Source organism: Gracilinanus agilis, chromosome 1 (genome assembly GCF_016433145.1).
Source record: "Gracilinanus agilis isolate LMUSP501 chromosome 1, AgileGrace, whole genome shotgun sequence".
Taxonomy (NCBI): Eukaryota; Metazoa; Chordata; class Mammalia; order Didelphimorphia; family Didelphidae; genus Gracilinanus; species Gracilinanus agilis.
Window position 1 is genome coordinate 410,947,029 of NC_058130.1, and position 6,000 is coordinate 410,953,028.

Consider the following 6,000-nt stretch of genomic DNA (forward strand, 5'->3'; position numbering starts at 1 on the left):
GCTCCATGACATTTAAAGTGGTTTTTTTTTTTGCCTACTTGCAATATTTTCTCTTTTAGCTGGGAGTTCTGGAATGTAGCTATAATATTCCTGGAAGTTATTCTTTTTGGATCTCTTTCAGGAGAGGATCAGTGGATTCTTAAGATTCTATTTTACTTTCTGGTTCTAGAATATCAGGACAGTTTTTCACCATAATTTCTTTAAAGATGATATCTAAGCACTTTTAAAAAAATCATAGTTTTCAGGTAGACTGCTAATTCTTAAATTATCTCTCCTTGATTTATTTTCCAGGTCATTTTTCCCCAAGAAATATTTCACATTTTCTTTTATTTTTTCATTCTTTTGACTTTGATTGTTTCTTGATATCTCTTGGAGTCATTAGCTTCCACTTGCCAAATTTCTAATTTTTAAAGAATTCTTTTTTTTCAGTGAACATGTGTGCCTATTTTTCATATGACCTATTCTGCCTTGTAAGAAGTTCTTCTTTGAGTATATTTTTGTATGTCTTTTTTTCTATTTTGCTAATTCTTTTTTTAGAAGTTTTTGCTTCAATGTATTTTTATGCCTCTTTTTCTAAATGGTTTCTTCTGTTTTTAAGAAATTAATTTCTTCTATTTTTTGCCTCCTTTATCAAACTGTTAAATCTTTTTTTCATTATTTTCCTGTATCACTCCTTTCTTTCCCCAATTTTTCTTCTTCACTCATTTGTTTTTAAAATAATGTTTGAACTCCTTTCTACCAATAATTATTTTTGGATTTGAGCCCAATTTACATATCTTGGGACACTTTGGATAAACAATGTTAATTTTGTTTTCTTCTTCTGAGTTTATGTTTTGTTCTTCCTTGTCACCAAAATAACTTTGCTATTTGAGGGTTTTTGTTGTTGTTGTTTGCTTATTTTACAGCATTTTTTTCTTTCCTTTTAGCTTAAAAAAACTGTTAAAATTTGGAGTCTATTGTGAAGGAAGCACTGTTCCAAGCTTTAGGTTTTTGGTGTAACTGTCTTTGTTGCTAGTTTTGTTAATCTGTCTGCTTCAATTCTTCCAAGTTGTGTTTAAAATTCTCCCAACTTCTGTTGTGGGCTGTGAGAAATCACAAGTATTCTTTTCCACCTCTGAACTATGACCCAGGGCCCTGTTTCTCCATATCTATGAGCACTTTCTGTGTACTAATGCTCCTCATTACCCTGAGATAGGGACTCAAGACTGAAAGGACTTCTGTAATTTCCTTCTGAACAGTTGTCTGATCTAATTTACCTTTTGTGGTTAAAAGTTCCAGAAGCTGTTGCTGCTAATTCAGGGACCCCTATGTAGACGGTGGAGCATGCCTTGGTATTGTAAGGTTTAATTAGTTATTAATTAATCATGTAGTATAATTAGAAGTAAGAATTTAGTATAAGAAAGTTTTGAATTTTTACCTGGGCTCCTTTAAGGAAGGAAGGAAGGTAGGGATTTTCTGTGAGTGATAGGAAAAGAGTTTTAGAAAAGGAAAGACAGTTGGGAAATGATTCACTCTCTGGGAGTTTCCTTCTTAGAAAAAGTGACTGGAGGTTTGGCTCAGATGATTCTGTGAATTTTGTAAGAGTTATTTTGGAGAAGAGAGAAAATGTCATGAGATCTAAGTAAGTGACCACTTTTCCTTTCCAAGAGGGAAAAGGTGCTGAAAGGGGGCAGTGTTTCACTCTCACTAGAAAAGCATCAGTTTCAACCCTCTGCTGAGAGAGGAGTGAGAATCAAACAACAATTCAGCTGATCATCAGTTTGAGGCAGCTGGAGGATTTTTTTAATATAGGTAAAGAAAATTATATTAGGATAGTTTAGCAAATTAGATATGTCTTTAGATAGAGGAGAAATCAGGTTAGGTCTGATCTAATCAAACATGAAGATGTCCCTTGTGGGACAGAGCAGTTTGGGTTACAATTAGACACTTTAGTTTAGGTTTAAGATATCCTTTATTATTCTTACCTTCTTTTCCTTTCCCTGCCTCTCCTAACAAAATTAAGAAACAGGTGTTGGATTATACTATGTCCAGCATCATGATATATTGTCTACCAACAAGTGAACCTAACAGTCCAAGTCTATAATTAGTTTTCTATCATCAAAAACAGATAGGAAGATCAATATCAATTTTTTCAGTATTTTTGTTCCTTCACAAATGTAATGAATCATTTGTTTATAGACAAATTAAGTTTTCAAAGTTTTTATAAAGTATTTGTAATTTAAGTCCATTTCTAATAATTTATGTATCATTGTAAAGAGTTTTAGAATTGCAGATTGTGCTCTGCCTCACCATTTTTCATTTACACTTAGAATAAGAGAATTTGAGTCAATTCTCTTAGTGTAACTGTTTGATCACTCATTATGTTAAAGATTAGTTCTGTGTGTGTGTGTGTGTGTGTGTGTGTATTTATTTCTTAGATCCCTTTTTCATTTTAATTTTTTGGACTTTTGTAAACATGGCATTTATTCAAAATATTCTAATTCATTTTCCTTAGAATTTCTTTACTTCTATAACTTCTGCAGTAAAGTTTTTAATGGCAGTTTAATTGAGTTTTTGTCCATTATTTTGAGTCTCCAAATCATTCTGACAGTTTCACTTTCAATTACTAACTTATGAAATCTCAGATTCTGTTCAGTTTTTGTTTTCAGGATTCTTTTCCATGTTTTGTCTGTAATTGGCAATATAACATTCAATGTCTCTACTGCATGCACCAGCTAGACACAGCTTTGATATAATATTTTAAAATATACACTTCCTGGTTAAGATGGCTGCAGAGTAGATGCAGGGTACTGAACTCTCCTAACCCATCTACACATGATACCTCAAAAGGACACAAAAACCAAATCCAGATGAAGGAAGGGATCCCACAGTAGGGCACAGCATTGTAGGTACGAGGGATCTGGGAATTTCCATGCTGTAAGGGGGTGAAATAGCTCTCACTAAAATGTGGACTGATCACTTCTTCCCCCCCAAACCATCTACAGTGCAAGAGTCAGCTCACAAGAGTTAGAGCAAGCTTGGGGCATTCACTAAGTTCTTGGCAGCTACTTGGGACCACCAGGGGCTGGCTCCTGAGAGCAGCTAGCCTTAAGACCCCAAGAGGCTAAAGAGCAAGGATTTTGAACACGGACCTTGAGCACAGAACTTGGGCATGGACCTAAGGCAGAGGGGTACTGGACTGTGAAAGCAGAGCTCGTGTACTTTTAAAAGAGTCTCAGGCAAAGGAACAACCAAAGGGAGCACCAGGGGGCTTGACCATGAGAACAGCTAGACTTGAGACCATAGGATCCTAAAGAGCACAGACCTAGGGTGTGAGGATAAAGCTGACAGGAGCATCACTGCATTGTGACTCAAGCAAATACTGCTCCACAGCTCTATAGATAGAGAGCTTTCCTGACTGTCTGACTGAGAAAGAAAAACAGTATAATAATATTGGCAAGCAATGCCCAAGTACTAACCAAGAGAAAGAACAAGAAGAAAGCATAAACACTCAATAACTATTATACAGAAAAAATCCAGAAAACAGAGCAGACAGCAGAGGAGGATGAACAAGTAATCACATCCCCCCAAAAAATGAAAAATGGTCACAAGCTCTTGAAGAGTTCAAATCTGAGATCATGATAAAGAGGGAAGAGATTTGGCAAGAAAAGTGGGAAATAACTCAAAAAATTAACAGTTTAAAAGACAGAAACTCCCAATTGGAGAAAGATGCCCCAAAATCAAAATAATTGATAAGAAAATTGAAGACCAAAATTAAACAACTGGAAAATAGGATAGGCCAAACCGAAAAGGAAAATCAAAAGATTATAGCAGAAAAGTAGCCTCTAAAGACCAGAAATGAGCAAATAGAAGCCAATGATCATGCAAGACAGCAAGAACTAGTAAAGCACAGTCAAAAGAATGACAAAATAGAAGGAAACATGAAATATCTCACTGATAGGATGACAGATCTAGAAAACAGGTCTAGAAGAGACTATTTCAGAATCATTTGTCTTCCTAAAAAATTCAGATATTACTAGAAATTTAGACACCATACTATAAGAAATCATCCAAGAAAACTGCCCTGTTGTTCTTCAACAAGAGGTCAAAATATACATTGAAAGGATCCAAAGATCAGCCTCTTCACTAAACTGTCAAAAGTCAATTCCCAGGAATATAATTGTCTAATTGAAGAGTTTCCAAATTAAGAAAAAATATTACAATAAGACAGAAAGAGACAATTCAGGTATCAAGGAGCACCAATGAGGATTACACAGAACCTGTCAGCCTCCACACTACAAGACCTTAAGCCTTGGAGCATGATATTTAGAAAGGGAAGAGAATTGGGTCTACAACCAAGGATCACTTACCCATTAAAACTGACTATATACTTCCAGGAGAACGTATGGGCATTCAACAAGATAGAAGATTTCCAATTATTTGTAATGAAGAAACCGGAATTAATTGGAAAGTTATGCAAACACAAAAATCAAGAGAAACATGAAAAGGTAAATAGGAAACTGAGGTGAAAGAAAGAAAACTCTTATTTTTAAATTTGCTTCTTTAGGGCTTCAATAAAATCAAATTATTTGTATTCCTATATGGAGAAATGTTATATGTAATTTTCAAAAATTGTATTCACTATTTTTGTAATTAGAAGAATTATTTATAGGGAGAGGTAGGAGTACTAAATGGTCCAATATGATGCAGGGGAAAAAAGAGGGAGTGGAAATAGTAGATGTCACCACAAGAAAGTTGTAGGAATAAGAAAAATAGGATAATCTATATCACACAAAGAGGGCATGGGAATGGGAGGGAAGGAATACTATTATAAGGAGAAGAAGAGAGCATTAATAGGTAATACTTAAACCTTACTCTCAGCAGAATTAATCCTGAGAGGGAAGAGTAGTTATATCCATTGGGATATAGAATTCTATCTAACCCTGCTGAGAAATTCAGAAGAGATAAACTAAGGGGAGTAAGGGGGTTTGGTGTTCAAGAAAGGGAGGGAATTCATTAGGCCTTAAAAAATGAAAAGAGGGGAACAAAAAGGGAGGAGGTGGAAATGGAAGTAAATTAAGGGAAGGGATAAGAGGGACTGATTTAAAACAAACCACTGGTTTAAAAGGGAATAGCATAAGAAGAAGGAGCAGAACTAGGAGAGGATATCAAAATGTTGGGGAACACACAGCTGATAATTTAACCATAAATGTGAATGGGATGAATTCTCCCATAAAACAGAAGCATATACCAGAGTGGATTAGAAAATCAATTTTACAAAAAACCAAGCCATTCCCCAATTCATAAATAGGCAAAGGACATGAATAGGCAATTTTTAAATAAAGAATAAAAATTATCAATGAACACATGAGAAAATATTCTAAATTTCTAATAATTACAAAAATGCAAATCAAAACAACTCTGAAGTACCACCTCACACCTAGCATATTAGCTAACATGACAGCAAAGGAAAGTGGGGAATGTTGGTGGGGATGTGGCAAAATTGGGACATTAATGCATTGTGGGTGGAGTTGTGAATTCATCCAACCATTCTGGATGGCAATTTGGAACTATGCCCAACGGGCTTTAAAAGACTATCTGCATTTTGATCCAGACATAGCACTGCTTGGTTTATACCCCAAAGAGATAATAAGGAAAAATATTTGTACGAAAATATTTATAGCTATGCTCTTTGTGGTGACAAAAAATTGAAAAATGAGGGAATGTCTTACAATTGGGGAATGACTGAACAAATTGTGGTATCTGTTGGTGATGAATACTATTGTGCTCAAAGGAATAATGAACTGGAGGAATTCCATGTGATCTGGAATGACCTCCAGGAACTGATGTAGAGTGAAAAGAGCAGAGCCAAAAGAACATTATACACAGAGAATGATACCCTGTGGTAAAATAAAATCGAATGTAATGGACTTTTCTACTAGCAACAATGTAATGAGCCAGGACAATTCTGAGGGATTTATGGAAAAGAATGCTACCCACATTCAGAGGAAGAACTACAGG